General features: G+C 50.1%; 1 protein-coding gene across 4 annotated transcripts in view; it reads left to right on the forward strand.

Moving 5' to 3' along the window:
* SRCAP (Snf2 related CREBBP activator protein) overlaps positions 1-20,955 on the forward strand; it is a 1,816,344-nt gene that overhangs the window by 1,081,994 nt on the left and 713,395 nt on the right. The window lies entirely within an intron of this gene.

A 20,955-nucleotide genomic window follows, 5' to 3' on the forward strand; every position in this document is an offset into this window, starting at 1 on the left:
AAACCTCGTTAGATCACTAAGCAATAGAGACTCGCGCAAATTTTGGCGTATAGTCTCGAATGGCACTGAGGAATTATCCACAGCAATCGAACCTAATATAGCCCCCACGATATGGCAGACCCACTTCGAGGCGCTGTATTGTGAAGAAGAAGGGGCTCCTAACGTACCCGATAATAGTAAGACCTCTGAGCAAACTGGGGCTCCCTTCACTGAAAAAGAGGTAAGGCTGGCCATTACTGGCCTAGCCACAGGGAAAGCCCCTGGCCTTGATGGGGTGCCTGGGGACCTGTTTAAGCAGGAACCAGGGATATGGGCCCCATATCTCACATTGATCTTTAACGCCATCCGGGAGGGAATGGAGGTTCCGGATACTTGGCTGGGAGCAGAGGTGGTCCCAATTTATAACAAGCATTTGCAATGCAATAGGTCTCGCATTTACACGAGTTTAAGCTATTGGCATTGTAAATGACAATGCCTTTTTATAAATAAAAGGCAATGTAATTTACAATGCCAATAGCTTAACTTGTGTAAATGCGAGACCTATTGCATTGCAAATGCATGTTTAAGTGTAAAACTAAGCACAGCGCCGCTTCAAGGACACCACTCTCAGCTTCTATTTTTTTAACTTTAACACTGAGCACGGTGTCCTTGAAGCGGGCGCCGCGCTCAGGGTTAAAGTTAAAAAAAAAAAATAAAGAAACGGAGGGCGGTGTCCTTGAAGCGAGGCCGCGCTTTTAACACACCGATGTGCTCAAAATTGCTAAGGAACGCGTCTCACTGTGATGAAAAATGGCGAGTTCATGTGAAAAAATGTGGTGTAAGGACGAGTGGGGAAATACAATGTGCAAACATGCCAGGTTCGTCCTAAAGGAAACCATGAGGTAGTGAATGAAAATAAACATCTAAAACGTATTTTTGCTCAATATATGATCGCAAACGTGGCACATGCGAGTCTGAGCAATGTTCCACAGTGCGAGGTGCCAAGAGTGACTTAGTACCGATTCAGGTAATATATCGAAGATGTATGAAGGCAGTACTGGACCCACAGAGTGAGAAACACCAGGAGTTGAATCATGCTATCGGCGCTTACCTCAAAGTACAGTTGTTAAAGTGTACAGAAGTACGAAGTTGTGACCAGCTCTTTGTTGGTACCATTGGCGTGTTCTCGGTGGAAACGGAAGACGCGCAGCAATTAGTAAAAGAAAAGTCATGAAAGTAACAAGCTCTCGGCATTGCAGTTCAGTTCCGAAAACGAGGCCTGACACGCAAAAGGGATTTCCGGCCAGGAGAAAGGAGAGGCGTGACACGCACTGAAGGGGCGGAGAAACAACGGAGCGGGCTGCGGAGTCTGGTCTGACACGGAGGGACAGGACGAGAGGAGCCGGGGGGGGGGGGGGTGTCGGGGCACTTTGACGGTGCCAGCCCCCCCCGTGATGGAAGCCCTGCTTGTGCCCGGTGAGCGGGGTTGGGTGGGGGATGGCTGTATCTGTGCCGTTAATGCGTGCGAGGGAAGCGAGTTAGGGAAGCGAGTTAGTCTGCGCAAGCGCAGCTTAGACGCTCTCTCCCGAGGTGAAATCCGACCTCGTCAAAGCGCGCGTCTGGTAGCTGTCCACTCTCCTAAATACGGGCAGCATAAGTTGGCGAGCTGATGCATTCATGCTTCGCATGAATGCAACATCAGCTCGCCCTAAAAAGGGGTCGCCTCTGCTCCCAGCCAACTACCGTCCTATCAGTCTAATCGACATATCCCAAAAGCTCTTTGGGAGACTAATCTTGAACAGGCTACAGGCTTGGATGGAAGAGTCGGACATCTTATCCCCCTACCAGGCTGGTTTTAGACAGGGTGTATCGACTGTGGACCAAATATTTAGGCTGAACCTCCTTTATTGGAGAACAGCCGTGATAGAAGGGGGCACATTATATACTGTTTTTATAGATCTCCGTGCCGCCTTCGACTTGGTACCCAGAGCGAGGTAGTGGAAGGTCATGGAGGAGCTGAACGTTCCCGGAGAAATTTTGGCAATCTTGATGAGGCTACATTATAACAACTATGCCCGTGTGCGGTGTGGCAGAGGTGGCAAATTAACCGAAAGGTTCCCCGTTCGCAGGGGGGTAAGACAGGGTTGTGTGCTCGCGCCGACCCTGTTTTGCCTCTTTGTGAACGGGGTTGTTGCTCACCTGAACAGGATTGCAAATACCGATGCCCCGAAACTGACAGGCAGCAGGGTGCCCGCAATTATGTTTGCGGATGACACCTTGCTGCTGTCTAAATCTCCTATGGGCATCCAACGTGTTCTGGACGTTTTCTTGCAATTCTGCTCTGAGCGAGGACTTGAAATCAACCCACAAAAGACCAAATACATGATTTTAAATCCTAACCCCCACAATCGAGCCCCACCCTGGCTAGGCACAGTTCAATTAGAACGAGTACACACCATTGAATACTTGGGGATCACTCTTAATGAACATCTAACGTGGGCGCCTCACCAGACCAAAGTGACCATCAAACTAGCACAGTTGGCGGGTGGCACTAGGCGACTGGCGAATAAATCTCCTTATCGGTCACTTACCCCAATTATTCATATTTTATAAAACCCAAGCCCGGGCGGGTGTCACATATGGGGGCGAGCTGTGGGGACACATTCAATTGTCTAAATTACAATCAACCGAAAATAAATTTGAGACAAATTGTAGCCCTCCCACAGAGCACTCCACTTCTTCCCCTTAGATTGGACTTGGGAATCCGACCAATAACGGAGGAGTTGGGTCTCAAACCCCTGACATTCTGGAGGCGACTGTGGAGTAGCCCTGATCTTATAAACTACAGAACTGAGCTACAGGAATTTCTGCAGTTACATAATGCCGGAAGAATTCCGTGGTTGATGTACGTCAAGGGAATGCTGGAGGACATTGGCCTTCCGGAACTATGGTTGGACCCTATTAACACTTGCCCTAGGACTCCAAAAAAGGAACTTGTAAGAGCCTATCAAGATCTGAAGCTCACCAGAGCCATAGAGGGCACACGAGAGGTATCTCTGACCCATTTGTTCATGAAGGCCAAAGATTCTTATTTTCTTGAAAGTGCGCTAGACGTAATGTCTCCGGTTCTAACGAGGAAACTCTTTCTCCAATGGAGATACGGAATACTCCCCCTAGCATCATTCACTGCGTCCTGGTCTTCCCGCTCCTCAACAGAAACCTGCCCGGTATGTGCACACCCAAAGGAGAATGACGCTCATGCAGTCTTCTTTTGCAAGGGCTATGAGAGGAGCAGGAAATATTGGCTGGTCCCCTTACTCCGAAACCTGGGTATCTGAAAGAAACAGGTTAGTATTAGATTCCTTACCTTAGAATATCCCCAGGCGTCAGTCTGGATCCGGAAACTTTTGCGTAGCAGTACCCCTGCGCGTCGGTAGGCGTCGTCTGCAGGCGTCCCCTGCGGCTCCGCGTCGTCGGCGTCGTGCGCCGTGATGACGTCGCTGGAGTATATAGACGCCGCCTCCGCGCGCTGACGTCAGTTCTTCTTTTTTCCGCGCCAGTTAGCGCAGATCCGAAGAGCAGTACTCCGGTCTTTTGACCTAGTTTTTGTTAACTTTAACTCTTCTTCAAGGTGCCGGTAGGATGCCCGGGTTTAAGAGTTGCGACGGGTGCGACCGAATGATGTCGGTCACCGACCACCATCGACTCTGCCTCCGGTGTCTGGGCGCGGACCACGACGTCGAGTCTTGCGTCGACTGCCGGGCCTTGACAGGTAAAGCTAGACGGGAGCGGTCCCGCAAGCTGCTCGAACTCCGAGTGTCGGCCCCGCGTCGAGAGCGGTCCCGGTCCGGTCGGAGGTCGAGGGAGCGGTCGAGGGAGCGATCGCGGAGCCGCCATGAGCGCTCCGGGAGTCGACACCATTCCTCCGGTTCATCAGGTAAGCGTCACAAGAGGTCGGGGCGTCATCATCGTACCCCCGACTCCCCCCGACGCCCGCGTGATGCGGCCGGGGGTTCGGGTGGCCCCACCCCCGCTGCCCCACGTGGGTCGCTGACGCCGTCTGCCCCATACCCGTCGGTCCCTGGGGAAGGCGCGTCGCCCGAGGAGATTGAGGCGTTCCTCATGGCTATGAGGGCGATGTCTCCTCCGGCGGGGCCTACGGCGCCTGCGGGCCCGTCGGTCCCGTCTGGGAGCCCGAGCGGTTCGGGTGCACCTGCCCCGACGCCGCCGAGTGCTCCGGCCCCGGCGCCGCCGGCGGCTCCGGCCCCGGCGCCGCTGGGCCCTTCAGGGTCGTCGCCGGCTGGTCCTCCGGCCTCCCCGGCGCCGATTCCATTGGGGCAACCCGTGGTGCCGCCTCCGCGCGGCGCCGTGACTCCGCCGTCGGTTCCGGCCGGCGTCGGGTCCCCGGCGCCGGCGCCGCGCGGCGCCACCCCCGATCCCTCTCGGACTCCTGACGCGGAGTCGGACCGGCGTCGTCCGACGCCGAGTCGGGCGCCGTTGGGGCCCATTGGCTCCGAGGAGCCGGTTTATATCGTCGACTCGTCCTATGGCGATGAGGACGAATATGGAGAGGGTTGGGAGGGGTCTGAGGACCCTTTGTCACGAGCCTGCCAGTATGACGTGGACTGGGTAGGTGACTTAGGTGAGGCCAGTGGTCTGGACGAGTCGCCCAACCCTGGGTTTGTCTCGCCTTCCCCTGTGGCGTCGGAGGTGGGGGCTGCCTATTCGGTGGTCCTGATGAGGGCTGCCAAGGCTTTGCGCCTTGAGCTCCCCGTCGCTAAGGTGAAACCTAACATCCTCACCGAAGTATTTAAACCGCAGTCGTGCCCACAGGAGCCGCTGCTGCCATTTAATGAGGCCCTGACGGATGTCCTTTTGGGCACCTGGTCCAGGCCCGCTTCCGGTGCACCGGTTGACCGGAACGTTGCCAGGCGTCACCGTCCGTGTTCGGACGACCCTGCCTTCCTTTCCACCCATCCCTCCCCGGAGAGTCTGGTGATCCAGGCCTCCACTTCCCAGTCCGCATTCCCGTCGGCTCCGCCCGATCGGGAATCGAAGCGCTTCAAGGACTCCAGGGGCACGGCCAAGTCCTTGGGTCTTTCGACCCAGCGCCAGCAGCAGGGTTCGTTTCGCCCCTTTCGTGGCCAAGGAAGGGGCGGTCCCACGCGTGCTGCCAGCCACGCGCCGCAGAACGCTCCCCAGCGCGGTGGCGGCCGTGGTTTCCGCCGTGGTGGCGGTAGAGGGCAGCGGCGAGGTCAGTCCACACCTCCCCCCGCTGCAGCCTCCAAATCTTCCTAGTCCGAGCTTTCGGGCCCATGTGACCCCAGTGGGTGGCAGGGTTCGTCATCACCACTCCCACTGGCGCACGATTACATCGGACAGGTGGGTGCTGCAGCTCGTCCGAAGGGGCTACTCCCTCCCCTTCGAGTCCACTCCTCCAGCCATGCCACCGCAGAACCACCGTGTGTCGGGCGACCACTTGACACTTCTGCAGGAGGAAGTTACGGCCCTTGTGGTATATAAATAAATAATACCGGATCTAGGTTTGACTGGACATAGCAATAACAGATAGCTCAATAAATAAGAGTCAAGATTCGAGGTAGTAGGAGTTTGCAGGTTTAATACAGCATAAAGGACAGGAACAGGACAACCTGCACAGGAATGGGATGGCAGCTGCCTGGGGGTAGGATCTGGAATGAGCGCGCAAGGGAAAAAGGATCGGCGTAACATTTAATAACAGTGCACAAGCATATATACTAAAACAGTTGCAATTGCAATACATACAATAGGCGGAGCAGTGGGTGTGGTCAATAGCAGTCGCGAAAGATAAGGGTGAAAGTGGGTGTAACAGGAGGCGTATACATAGACATGTGATGTAAACGTAACAGAATATGTCATAAATGGGGCGGAAACATGGAGGGGGCTACCCCAGGAGCCGGGACCTCTAACCTAATGGTGCGCGCAAACTGACAATGACGTGTTACTAGGAGAAGCTGGGGGCTATGACTTCTGTACTAGGAGCAGAGACTGAAGTCTGGAGAGTCAGGGCGACATGTACCTAAACAATATCTTGTATCTGATGTTTAGAGAACATGTTGATAGAATCCAAAAGTTATCGGGGTAAAGGCTAACAGACTCTAGGACTGGTGCATACATTATTCTACATGTAGTGCGTGTTGAAGAATATTAAATGACCATTAATACAGTATTTCTCTTACATGGAGACGTAAAGGCTAGACGATGACGGAAACTATTGATGTGATTCAGTAGCTTAGGAATGCAGAGAAGGAGGGCTGGACTGATAACTAGAATCATAACATACTCTTGGCAGACTAGTAGGCAGAGCCAGGCCGAGCCGGGCACTGTGAGGCAGGAAGTAAGAGACGGGTCAGGAACACAGGTGGGGGCTGTATCGCTCCTCAGCGAGGGTTCAGGAGACAGGAGCTGAATCTGGTGTCCGGGCCCTTTTGAGGCCTAGAAACGGGGACTTTTCAATGAAATAAGTAACGTGCACACTGGGAAACGTGGCAACGTAACTTTACATAGGCCTGATATTCATAGTATTCACGAGAACTGGAAACTGACATACTAGAGATGGACACAACTGTAATTGCGTCTTTAATCGATCATGGGGAAATACATATGCATATTAATCATGCACACATAACATAGGATGGGGAACACGTAGGGACACAGAACATGGCAAAATTTACTTTTCCACATTCCCTCCTTGTCACTACGTTTCCATCAGGAAACATCAATATTCATGATACCATCTATCATTTCATACAGTATCATTTGCTCGTCTCGAATTTTCTTGGAACGGGATTTAGAACGGGACTTGGGACTAGGAATACAAGAGGTAGCACAAATGCCACAAATCGCAGGGCCACATTGTATACATAGGCAGCAACTGAATATGATCGCTACTGCAATACCTAGAAAGGACAATACTTTCCATCCCCAGGCGGAAATTATATTCCAGAACCAACCGGACCATGTCCAGGTGCCTGGATCTTTGTGTAACATATGGGCAATTTTATGGAGTCTGGTTATAGCTGAATAAACAGACGGCGCGTTATTTGGAATGAAAATGCAGCAACTAGATCCGATGACTCTACATGCCCCGCCCCTATCGGCCAGTATGACGTCAAGGACGAGACGATTCTGGAGCACGACAATTCTCATAAAGGATTGCTCTTCGGTTAAGTTACCTAGAGCAGAAGTAGTCTCAATCACCACTGCTTCAAGTGTTCTGGTTAATCTACGTATCAGTTTACTATTTACGACAGTACCTAAATAGGGGAAGACACCTTTATTGATATCTATATATTGTTCTAGAGCAGTTTCAGTATAATCGACAATCGGGAGGTCTCTCTTGTGTCTAGTATGTACTAGGTGGGAATTCCTATGATAGTCAGGTGGGGCTAGAAAAACTGGTGGCAGTAGGAATGCAATGTAACAGGTTCCCTCCCAATCGAGGGGCAGACGAACATATGCGGTCTGACCACAAACAAAATAAGAATGACGTGAAGCTTTAAAAATAGATTTCCTACTGTCACTATACTTGACAATAGTAGTACAATCACTATGGCCTACATGTACGGAACCATTCTTTCGGACACATAATTCGCCTTTAACTGGTAATACTGACATAGCAGGTAAGTCTGGAGTAGTATCAGACTGAACATTCAGGACCATGAAATTCGAAGAATAATTACCTAAATTATAAACTTCATTTTCTAGATCTAACCCTGTTCTGTGGGGAAGACCTTGCTTGTCTGGAAAACATGTACTGTTAAGAAAAGACATGTCTGTTGAGGATGACGTTAACGTGGACCATGCTCCACACGAACCATTATGTGAAAATGGATAAGGAAAGAGTGGCAGAACTCCCTTCGGTGTCTGGAAAGGGGGGAGTCGACCACACACCCAACAATTAGTGGCATTGCTGGTCTGGTGTGAATAATGTAACATGCGGATAAATGAGTTGTTACGCATAGCAAGACGATAAGATAGTTCATGAGGAGGCAGATCACTAAACGTGTGCTCTACTGTAACATTAGAAAACTTATTCACATGAGAAATAGGAAAACATAAATAAAAAGCATAACTTGTGCAGGTAAACATAAGGCTGAAAAACAATATGAAACTTAGAAAAACGATACATCGGATTGAGTTTTGACTAACTCTCTCACTATGGGGGTCTATTTTATACATGTCAGAAACCGGTCTAACCGTTTCACCTAGGGGAGGACTTAGACAATCAAACTGGCTGACTTATTTTACTAGACCTTAATTTTAGCTTATACTCCTGTTGCGGAGTTTTCTCTAACAGGGAGGGTTTAGTATCATTGTCTTTTGCGGGACAGTCCTTAAGAACAGTACTTTGGCAGTCTTTCAAATCCTGGGAAATGTTCTTGGAAACAGTCTTTAGTCCATAAAACTTTTTCACGTGAGACAGGTGGACCCAGCCCTTCCTGCCTTCCAGCTTGACGGCAGTACGGGTGGCCAGGAGGACCTGTTTTGGCTCCTTCCAGCGAGGCTCCAGCGGGCTTGAACAATCAAAGTTCCTCACAAGAACCAGATTTCCGGGAACGATCTCATGCGGTGCCACCTCGGTATTGTCTGGAAATGCGGCGGCAACCTGTGAACGACAAGAGTGTAGGGCAGACATCAAGGAAGCTAGGTAATCTGTCAGCATATTACTTGAAACATCTGTAATACTTCGGGGTCTAGGTGTACCCCACATGTTAGGGGGGCGGCCGAAAACGACCTCATAGGGGGACAGACCTGATCTGGAATGTGCGACCATGCGCATATAAAACAAAGCGACTGGCAGAGCTACTAGCCAGTCCACACCCTTATCTTTACATATTTTGGCAATTCGAATTTTCAGAGTCTGGTTATGTCTCTCTACGAGACCGGCTGCTTCAGGATGGCGTACACAATGGAACTTCCACTGGTACCCTAACAACAGGGAAATGTGTTTCATGAGCTCAGATGAGAATGGCTGGCCGTTATCAGAATATACGACCCTAGGGAGTCCATAACGGGGGAAGAACTCACGAACCAACTGCTTGGCAGTGGTCGCGGCTGTGTAATCTGGGACTGGATATGCCTCTGTCCATCTGGACAAAGCGCATACAACTACAAGGACATACTTGAAACCTCGACATCGCTCCATCTGAATATAATCCATTTGGAGGACTTCAAAAGGGTGGTCAGGGGGCTGGAATCCACCTTGTTCCACCGGGACACTTTTACCTGGATTAAACTGGCAACATATCATACAGATACGGACTTTCTGCTTGGCTGCAGCTCGTAAATGCTTGTTAAACCAAATGTTCTGGATACTATCTAACATAGCTTTTTCTCCTAAATGTGCTGGACTATGTGCGGTATTGATAATGACTTGAACCATTGAGTCGGGGAGAAACCATGTGGCTTTACCCTTCGTTACCCATCCCTGATCTGTCTGGACCCCTCCTTGTTCGGACCATTTCTTGATTTCATCAGGAGTAGCATGTAACTGGATATCTATGACATCTTGAGTAGGGTCCTTAACTGTCATGCATGTAGTCGGATCTGGAGTATGTGTCTGTGTCGGATTAACTGGAATGTCTGGAGTCTGTGCTGTAAGCTTGGCTGTGCGATCTGCTAGATCATTACCTTGAGAAATAATGTCAGTAACTTTCGTATGTGCTTTGCACTTCATGATAGCAATAGATGTCGGTAAATGTATGGCATCTAACAGAGCTTGAATAAGGAGACCATGCTGAATCTTGGTTCCATGAGAAGTCATGAAACCTCTCTCCTGCCAGAGCACTCCGAAGTCGTGTACAACTCCAAATGCGTAGCGTGAATCTGTGTAAACATTAACTTTCAGGTTCTTGGCGTGTATGCAGGCTTGTGTCAGAGCAACTAGCTCTGCTGCTTGAGCAGACAGGGTGTCAATACGGTGTGTTTCTATAACTTCAGTGTCAGTAGTCACTGCATACGCGGCTACTAGTTCTCCTGTACTTGTTCTCATACATGAACCATCCACATAAAGTGTCAGGTCGGGATCTGGTAATGGAATATCTGTCAGATCTTGTCTTGGCTTAGTCATAATATTAACTACTTCCACACAGTCGTGTGTGACAGGATTCGAAGTAACTGACGGTAACAGTGTAGCAGGATTTAGAACGTTGCAGCGTCTGATTTCTATGTGTGGCTGGAACAATGTCAATTCATAACCTGTTAAACGTGCAATTGTCAAGTGCTGAGTTTGTGTTCGGTTTAAAAGAACTTCCACGGAGTGTGGAACATGTACTGTCAGGGAATGTCCTAATACTATGGAATCACTTTGTCTGATAGCTAGTGCTGTGGCTGCAACTGACTTGAGGCACGCAGGCAGAGCCTGGGCTACTGGATCTAATGTGCTCGAAAAATAAGCACAGGGCTTGTATTGTCCTGCTTGATCTTGTGTGAGAACAGATAATGCTGTACCTTCGCGTTCTGTGACAAAAAGTGTAAAAGGCTTACAGTAGTTCGGTGTAGCTAGAACTGGAGCTTGGCATAAAGCTTTCTTTAACTCATTGAAACTAAGTGTATGTTCAGATGTCCAAGGGAGGACAGTCGATACGGCTGCCTCCTGTGTCGTTAACTGTATCAGTGGTTTGGCTAGAAATGCATACTGAGGAATCCATTGTCTGCAATAAGAAGTAAGGCCGATAAAAGCACGTACCTCCTTCTGGGTCTTGGGCTGAGGAAGACTCGCTATTAACTGGATACGGTCTGGTGTCAACTGCCTACCCCACTTGGACAGTAAGTGGCCTAAGTAGATCACTTGCTGTACACAGAATTGAAGCTTTGAAGGGGACACCTTGTGCCCCATCTCGGCTAGGAAATACAAGACTGTAAGTGATGCTCGCTCGCAAGCACGTTCAGAACGGGCTGTGATCAGTAGATCATCGACATACTGGAGCAGGGCAGTGTCATTTGGCATGTGAATATTGTCTAGTTGTCTCTTAAGTGCTTGACTGTAAATACTAGGACTTTCTGTGAAACCTTGAGGAGCTCGTGTGAACATATAGCTTCTTCCATTTAAACAAAATCCGAAAAGAAACTGGCTGTCTGGATGAATGGGGACACTAAAAAACGCGTTCTTGAGGTCTATGACTGTGAAAAATGAGGCTTCGGAATCAATGGCTGTCAATAGGGAAGAAATATCTGGAACAACTGGGTACTGGGGAATAATACATTTATTGAGTTCTCGAAGGTCAATCACTAATCGATATACTGGGGGTGCATTTGGATCAGTACGTTTCATGACTGGAATGATCGGAGAATTACATACATTGGAGTCCGTTTCTACAACTACTCCTTGAGCCATGAGCTCGTCAATAATTTTGGATAAGGCTGCTACAGCCTCAGGTGGCAATCTGTACTGTCTGATTCGTGGCAGGACTACACCTGGTTGGAGAGTCACACGATGGGGTGTGATTTGCATGAAGCCAACATCAGTTGGACCTTGCGCCCATAGATGCTGCGGAACATTAGACAATCTTGGATCAAAATCTCGTAATACATAGTGACCCTTGAAGTCACGTAAAAACAATCGTATTCCCTCTGGGGAACGAACAGCAAATAACTGCACCTAATTCTTTCAGTGTCTTAATGCCTAACAAATTTTCTGGACATGACTTCGTAAGTAATAGATCAGTAGTGCGGGACAATGGACCTACTTCTAGAGTAACTGGCTTTGAAATCTCATTTACAATAGGCTTTCCTGAAAATCCAAGGGAAACATTTCTAGAGCCTGAGAGCGGAGCCCCTGGAACTTCGGCGTGACTGATGGTCGTCCTACTTGCCCCTGTATCAATCAGAAACTTTCTGTCTTTCCCTAGTACTTGACTATGAACATAGGGACCTTCTTGATCTACAGGAATCTCAATGAGAGGCAAGCCTACCTCCCTCTCTAGGCTGTTTCATGAGTACTGTTGATACTCTGGATACTCTGTCTGTGCATACTGGTACATCTGCTGTGTAACATGCTGTGTTGCAGCAATAGGCTGCGGTGCTGGAACTGTCTGTTGTGCATTCTGTGGCTGAGAAGTCTGTGAAACTTGTTCTTGTCTCGGCGGACGTGGTCTTTCTTTAATCTTACCAGTAGCTATATTGTGTTTCAGAACTGCACACTCATTTATGAAATGACCTGGCTGTTTACAATAATTGCATGTCCCTTTAACGGGAGCTGCAGAATGACTCGCTTGATTCGGACCCCTCTTCTGACTGTCTTGTGGAACGGATTGTGCAACTAGTACTTTCATTTTCGTGTCTTTCATACGTTTTCTCTCGTGTTCTTGCTCTTCTCTGATTCTATTCTGGTGGTACTGGAGCATCTGTAACATCTGGGACGGGGTACTAGCTTGCCATGTACTTTCGACTTTCAAAACTCGATTCTTAACTTGTGGACTAGAATTCTCAACTAATTTAGTAACAAAAAGATGAGGGTATGACTCGCTACTCGTCTTCAAGCCACTGTTTATAATAAAGCATTTCTCAAATCTAGAATAAAAATCACTAGTGTCTTCGTCTTGTTTCTGTTTACAGGCTGAGATTGCATCCCAGTCTTCCTTTTTAGTGGCTAACAATCTGGGCAAAACTTGTATTAACAGTTCTGGTAATTCTTTACATTTCTCTCCAAGACCGGTACCTGGTACTCGTATCTTATCTTCAGCTTCTAGAACTGCCCAATCGATCTTTTTCTCTCCCACCTCCCAATCTTTTTCCTTGAGTTTCTCGTATACCCCTGCGGGCAACAGGACCTTTAACATTTTAATAATATCTGGATAAGTGTATTCTCCCATACGGAGCATGTCTTTTAATTCTCGGTGGAACCCTGCTGGATCTTTGTCGTGACAAGGAATTAATTTCTTCATCTCTAAGAGTTCCATCTTTGTAATCGGGGTGTAAACAAATACTCTTTGCATTTCACCACCTGCTGTCCTGACTGGGTGTACTTCTCGTAGCGGGTTCTGTCTATCTATGTAAAACGGTTTACTTTCTGGAGGTGAGACTTGAACAAAATGCGGGTTCAAAAACATACTATATTTGTGACGCTGTTCTAGAATGACACTAATTAAATCGGTACCTAAACCTTTCCATTTATACTGGAGTAACTCGTTCAGGACATCATGTAACGGACCTGGATCAGAATGTTGACCCTCATACAATGTGATGAGGTGCTGGATCATATACATACCCACCAGTCGCTGCTCGGCTGGGGGCAATTTCAGAAACATTTGTGCCACTATTTCGTCTGGAAAAGTGGTAGAATCAGTAATCCATCGGACTGCTGATCGGACTAGTTCTTGTTCATGCATAGTACTTAACTCACTATAACCAATTCGTGATTTCAGAATATGATCGGTAGCTTGAAATACTTGTTCTAGAGAACCTTGTTCTGGTGCTGGATGATGAAAAACTGACTTGTGTTCTAGGCGTAAGTGGCGGTCTGGAAGTCTAGATTTTCCTACATACGCTATTCTGGCGGGATTCTCGTCCTCTACCTCTTCTGTAGGAGAGTCATTCTCTTTCTCGCTTACTTGTGCTGCTTTACGTTCGTGTAACCTTATTATTTCCTTACGAATTTTCTTGTACATACTCTCTATACTACTGATAGTTCTGTGCTTACCCTCGGCTATATTATCACTCCACCTTGTCAGGATTCTCATTTCGCTCGGATCTTTGGTCGGATAATCTTGTTCTCTTATTAAACAATTAATCAGAAACTTTAATATCATGAGCTGGATCTCAGCTTTCCTTTGAGACATGGCTTCACCAATGCTTTCTGGATCATCCCCTGTACGGATGAAACGATATATTCTGTCTAGATCTTTTTTCATATCTGGTAGGGTGTCCAAATATCCGGTCACCCGTCTTACACGTATGGAATATATAACCGTACTATCATCACCTGCGACTGGATCATAGCGGCATTCAGTAAGAGCTCGTCGGATATCTGCAACGGACTTATATTTGGGCGTGCGCTGTAACGCACATTCATGTAACTCGACTAACGTTAAACGTTGGTGTGGTGGCGGGGTACCAGGAGGACCTCCTCCTGCGGCCCCTATACTGGAATCGTCGACTGATACTCTTCGTACTGGCGCGGCGGGAAGTTGTAATGTAGGCTGGTCCGGGGGTACCGTAGCAGGTACTCCGGTGTCTGGAGGAGCAGGAATGGCATGATTTACAGGGACTGGCGGAACAGGATTTGCATATTCTGGGACTGTGTCGTCCAAATAGGACGAAATAAAAATATCAGCTGCGGTCGGTTTGTGACGTAGCTTGATCGGAACTAATGGTGGCGGAAAATTACTGGATGCCTCCGGGGTCGCTTTTGGCAAGCCCTCGGCAAGAAGAGGATACATACCCTTAATAAGGGCATGCCTCTGTCTGTCTGACTGTTCGGTTTTGACTCGTTCACCTATCTCGATTAATTCCCTTTCTTGGGCTCGTTCTATGGATTCTCTACTTAATTCTGACTTTCTGATTTCTTTTTCGGTTCTTTTATGAGATTCTTTGCGCCATAACTCGATGGCATCTTTCTGTGACTGTCTGGCTTTCTTTTTCCATAATGCTTCTTCTACTCGCATAATGCACTCGGCATCCCATGTACCCGATACGGGCCATCTATACTTTTCTTCTAACTGTTTGGTGTACTCCACCCATAAATCTAGATATAATATGGCACTTATGCCATGCTTCTGATACATAAAATGACCTGGACTGTCCCTAGGCGGGACAGGAACTGCTTCTTCTAACAGACCTTTTCTAGTTCTTAACTGACGTAGTCTGGAAAATAACGGCATGACTGAACTGTAATCTGGACACAATTACAATACACAATGAACACGATAATACAATAACGATAATTACACCACTTTCATACCACGACATTAAAATACATGAAGAACATTAAAAATAACAGTTCGAACAGAATACTACCTGGAATACGGAAAACAGAATACATGAATCTCTCGAGAACAGAACTGACTAGAACAGAGACTAGATGCACTGCTGAAACAGTACGAAACTTACCGGTCTCATAATGAGACACGTCAGGACCCGCATCCACCGAAGTGGGCACTTCGTTTTGGGATCTGTGTACCACCAAACCCCACGGACCAGAGACCATTAGATTGACCCTGTCTAGATACTCCCCAGCAACGGTACTCACCGGGCAGCAAGAACGGAAGGCCTTGGACTGGACTGGACTGCTTCGACGCCGGACGGACGAACTTCGGACTTCTGTTACGGGTGGGCCTCCGGATACCTCGGACCTTGGACTCTCGGCTTGGGCTCTGGTCGGGACTTGCCGCGTTCCTCCACCGCCTCGTCTGGATGCTGGACCGCAACCTCCGTCTCCTCCGTGGGCCTGAGGGATACTTGAAGCAGAAATATCTGCCGGTGCGCAGAAGAGTTCCGTCACGGCTGCAGAGGGTCAGGGGGCATACGTGGCTTCACCGGCGCGTGGGGAAAGGGCAAGTCCCTATTCGGGCGCCATTATGTGGTATATAAATAAATAATACCGGATCTAGGTTTGACTGGACATAGCAATAACAGATAGCTCAATAAATAAGAGTCAAGATTCGAGGTAGTAGGAGTTTGCAGGTTTAATACAGCATAAAGGACAGGAACAGGACAACCTGCACAGGAATGGGATGGCAGCTGCCTGGGGGTAGGATCTGGAATGAGCGCGCAAGGGAAAAAGGATCGGCGTAACATTTAATAACAGTGCACAAGCATATATACTAAAACAGTTGCAATTGCAATACATACAATAGGCGGAGCAGTGGGTGTGGTCAATAGCAGTCGCGAAAGATAAGGGTGAAAGTGGGTGTAACAGGAGGCGTATACATAGACATGTGATGTAAACGTAACAGAATATGTCATAAATGGGGCGGAAACATGGAGGGGGCTACCCAAGGAGCCGGGACCTCTAACCTAATGGTGCGCGCAAAATGACAATGACGTGTTACTAGGAGAAGCTGGGGGCTATGACTTCTGTACTAGGAGCAGAGACTGAAGTCTGGAGAGTCAGGGCGACATGTACCTAAACAATATCTAGTATCTGATGTTTAGAGAACATGTTGATAGAATCCAAAAGTTATCGGGGTAAAGGCTAACAGACTCTAGGACTGGTGCATACATTATTCTACATGTAGTGCGTGTTGAAGAATATTAAATGACCATTAATACAGTATTTCTCTTACATGGAGACGTAAAGGCTAGACGATGACGGAAACTATTGATGCGATTCAGTAGCTTAGGAATGCAGAGAAGGAGGGCTGGACTGATAACTAGAATCATAACATACTCTTGGCAGACTAGTAGGCAGAGCCAGGCCGAGCCGGGCACTGTGAGGCAGGAAGTAAGAGAAGGGTCAGGAACACAGGTGGGGGCTGTATCGCTCCTCAGCGAGGGTTCAGGAGACAGGAGCTGAATCTGGTGTCCGGGCCCTTTTGAGGCCTAGAAACGGGGACTTTTCAATGAAATAAGTAACGTGCACACTGGGAAACGTGGCAACGTAACTTTACATAGGCCTGATATTCATAGTATTCACGAGAACTGGAAACTGACATACTAGAGATGGACACAACTGTAATTGCGTCTTTAATCGATCATGGGGAAATACATATGCATATTAATCATGCACACATAACATAGGATGGGGAACACGTAGGGACACAGAACATGGCAAAATTTACTTTTCCACACCCTCTTGGCCAAGGGGGCCATCGAGCGCGTTCCTGGGCCAGAAGTAGGGTGTGGTTGCTACTCCCACTACTTTCTGGTGCCCAAGAAGGACAAAGGGGGCCTTCGTCCTATCTTGGACCTATGGAACGTCAACGGCTTCCTCCGGAAGGAGAAGTTCAAGATGTTGACTTTGGCTCAGGTCTTGGCTGCTCTAGACCCACAAGACTGGATGGTAGCGTTGGACTTGCAGGATGCGTATTTTCACATCCCCGTCCTGCCGGCCCACCGGCGTTACCTGCGGTTCACGGTAGGCCACGAGCACTTTCAGTTTATCGTGCTCCCATTCGGCCTTACCAGCGCCCCACGGGTGTTCACGAAAGTGATGGCGATGGTCGCAGCTCATCTGCGCCGGTTAGGGGTTTCAGTCTTCCCCTACCTCGACGACTGGTTGTTGAAGGCGGGCTCGCCCCAAACAGTCGTCCACCACCTTCAGATGACGGCAGACCTCCTGCACGAGCTGGGGTTTTCCATCAATGTGCCGAAATCACACCTGTGTCCCTCTCAAAAGCTCCTTTTCATCGGAGCGGTTCTCGACTCGGCGCAGTTTCGGGTTTATCCTCCGGAACGGCGGGTCCGGGATATTCAGGCTCTGATTCCCATCTTTCAGCCGTTGTCCCGGATTTCGGTCAGGTTGACCCTGCGGCTTCTGGGGCTGATGGCCTCCTGCATCCTTCTGGTGCATCACGCCAGGTGGCGGATGCGGGCTCTGCAGTGGGACCTGAAGTTTCAGTGGGCCCAGCATCAGGGCAACCTGTCCGACCATGTCCTGATCTCGGAGGGCACTGCGAGACAGTTGCAGTGGTGGCTTACGGACCGCGATTGGGTCAGAGGCAGATCCCTCTCCCTTCCCCAACCGGAGCACGTGGTTGTGACGGACGCGTCCCTCCAGGGCTGGGGTGGCCACTTGGGAGAGGCGGAGATCAGAGGCATCTGGTCTCCGGCGGAGTCCCGGCTCCATATCAACATGTTGGAGCTGCGGGCGATTCGCCTAGCACTGAAGGCATTCCTCCCCTTTGTCAACGGGAGTGTGGTGCAGGTGTTCATGGACAACACCACCGCCATGTGGTACTGCAACAAACAGGGCGGTGTGGGGTCGTGGGGTCGTGGACCCTTTGCCAGGAGGCTCTGCGCCTCTGGCAATGGCTGGAACGTCAGGGCGTGACTCTGACGGTTCAACACCTGGCAGGTTCTCTGAACGCCAGGGCGGACGAACTCAGCCGTCGGTGCTCGGTGGATCACGAATGGCGTCTGAACTCGGACGTGGCGAACGGCCTCTTTCAGCAATGGGGAGAGCCTTGGTTAGATCTATTCGCCACAGAAGAGAACGCGCAATGTCATCAGTTCTGCGCGTTGGAGTTTCCAAGACGGCACTCGCTTGGCGACGCCTTTCGGCGCGAGTGGAGCTGCGGTCTGTTGTACGCCTTTCCGCCTATACCACTTCTGCCCAGAGTGCTGAAGAAGATCAGGCGCGACCGGGCCCAAGTTATCCTTGTGGCTCCGGACTGGGCTCGAAGATACTGGTATCCCGAGCTACTCAGCATGTCAGTCGGTCCCTCGATCCGCCTGCCCCTTCAGGAGGACCTTCTGTCGCAGCAGCAGGGGACGGTCCTCCACCCGAACCTGTCCAGCCTCCACCTCCATGCGTGGAGATTGAGCGGTGACAGTTGAGGCCATTCGACTTGCCTCCTGAAGTCTGTGATGTGATTCTGGCAGCCAGGCGTCCCTCCACAAAGTCGGTATACGCCTGCCGGTGGAAAAGATTTGTGGCATGGTGCACAGCAAAGGCTGTGGATCCCCTTTCTGCCCCTCTTTCCGAGGTTCTCCTCTTCCTTCTTTCTCTTGCCCAGCAGGGCTCTGCTCTGGGCACTATCAAGGGCTACCTTTCTGCCCTTTCCGCCTTCTTAAGGCTACCTGATCAGCCATCTTTATTCAAGTCCCCTATTGTACTGAGATTCTTGAAAGGCATCACGCACATGTATCCTCCTGTTCCGTTCGTGATGCCTCAGTGGGACTTGAACCTCGTTCTGACATTCTTGATGTGCGCTCCCTTTGAGCCGCTTCATTCCTGTCCTCTCCGTCTTCTCACTTTAAAGACGGTCTTCCTGGTTGCCATCACCTCTGCCAGGAGAGTGAGTGAGCTCCAGGCTCTTTCTGTTAAACCTCCTTTCTTGTCCGTCCATCCTGACAAGGTGGTTCTTAGGACTAGGCCTTCTTTCCTGCCCAAAGTAGTTTCTGCTTTTCACATCGGGCAGTCCATCACCTTACCCTCCTTCTTCCCGCCTCCGCATCCTTCAAAGGATGAAGAGCGGCTCCATCGTCTGGACCCAAAACGTGCGCTTTCATTTTACATGGATCGCATACGCCAGTTCCGGGTGGATGACCAACTGTTTGTTGGCTACGTGGGTGAGAAGAAGGGAAGGGCGGTACAGAAACGAACCATCTCTCGGTGGGTCGTCCTGTGCATCAAAGCATGCTACTCTTTGGCTCGGAAGGAGCCTCCTGTTGGGCTGAGGGCCCATTCCACTCGGGCCACGGCGGCTACTACTGCCCTGGGCCGGGGAGTCCCTTTGCAGGACATTTGCCAGGCGGCTACGTGGGCCTCGCTGCACACCTTTGCGAGGCACTACTGCCTGGACAGTCAAGTCCGGAGGGACGGCTTCTTTGGCCGTTCGGTCCTCCAGGACTTTCTGGTGTAGGTTTGTATTGGTTCGCAGACCCACCACCGGGGTTGGTATTGCTGGGGTATCTATTCTAAGGTAAGGAATCTAATACTAACCTGTTTCTTTCAGATGAACAAGTTACTTACCTTCGGTAACGATATGTTCGAGGCATGTGGGCTGCTAAATTCATATCTTAGCATTAGATCGCCGCCTAGTGTTGGGCTCGGATGATTGCACATTGTTGTCCTGGAAGAGTCTTCGAAGTATCCTGAGATAGGTGGCTCCTCCCCTGGACTACAGTGCGCATGGGCATCGGCTCCATCCCCAGATTGTTTTTTTCCGCCATTGGGTTCGGATGTGGTCTCGACGTCTTACTGTCGGAACCAAGTAAAACTAACTTTTAGCGGCCAAAAGGCCTCGATTTCATTGCGTCGGTATTGTCTGCGCACGGTCTCGAGTCTTCCGTCTCTTGGAGCCGGAATAAGCGGAGTTTTCTTCGCTCTCTGAACTTTGAGGCCTTCTCGTCGCGACACGACTGCAAGCCTTTTCGGACATGGAGCGGAGCCCGTTTAAGTACTGCCCGCTCTGTGGGTCCAAGTACCCACACATCGATCTACACCCCGTCTGTAACAAGTGCCTTTCGCCTGACCACGACGACGGAAAGTGCAAATTGTGTGCGCAGTTCCGCTCCAAGAAAACTCTCAAGCTTCGGCGCGCGGTGCGCTTGGAAGCGAAGCAAGCGGCCCCGGATCCGGAGAACATCTTCGGCGACCAGGACGAAGAGGTCCAGGGTCACCATCTACAAATCTCCCCACCAGAGACGGAGGTCGAGGCGGATCCGGGAGACGACGACGGAGTCGCGGGTCAAGGCCTTGAATACGTCGAAGAGGTAGGAGACGACGATGAGATTTATGGGGCCGCGGCAGACAGCTCGGGGGACGAGCTCTGCCCCGAAGGTTACGAAGATACCGACCGGGACACGGGATCGCCTGTCGGCCTTACCCAAGACCCGTTGCCGCAAGCCACAGCCCCGCCTTCGGGCCCGGCTACGGACTCACTTGCTGAGCAGACTGTTTCGAAAACGAAACTGAAACCATCGGGATCGACGACACCTAAAATGGCCGACCCGAAAACGAAACCGAAACTTAAGGACTCGAGTGTCCCTAAGATGGCGGCCGTGCAGGTGAAAAAGACGGTGCCCGCTACCCCATCGGCTCCGTCGACCTCCGGGCCGCAGAAGCCGAAGAAGTCCGTCGATTCCGATGCTGCAAAATCGAAACAGACGGCTGAGGAGGGGTCCTCCAAGAAAGATGGTCGGCACGGGTCAGCGGCTACGACGCCGTCCAAGCCTGCCAACGTCGGCTCCAAGGAGGCTACGCACAAGAAGTCTGCGCCCCGGACTCAGGAATCGGAGGCGGTGAAGACGGGTTCCGTGCCCAAAGCGCACAAGGCCCACAAGGACGTCGGATCCGAGGGACCGATCAGACCATCCTCGTCAGCGACGAAA

Source organism: Lissotriton helveticus, chromosome 7, assembly GCF_964261635.1.
Source record: "Lissotriton helveticus chromosome 7, aLisHel1.1, whole genome shotgun sequence".
In the NCBI taxonomy this organism is placed as follows: Eukaryota; Metazoa; Chordata; class Amphibia; order Caudata; family Salamandridae; genus Lissotriton; species Lissotriton helveticus.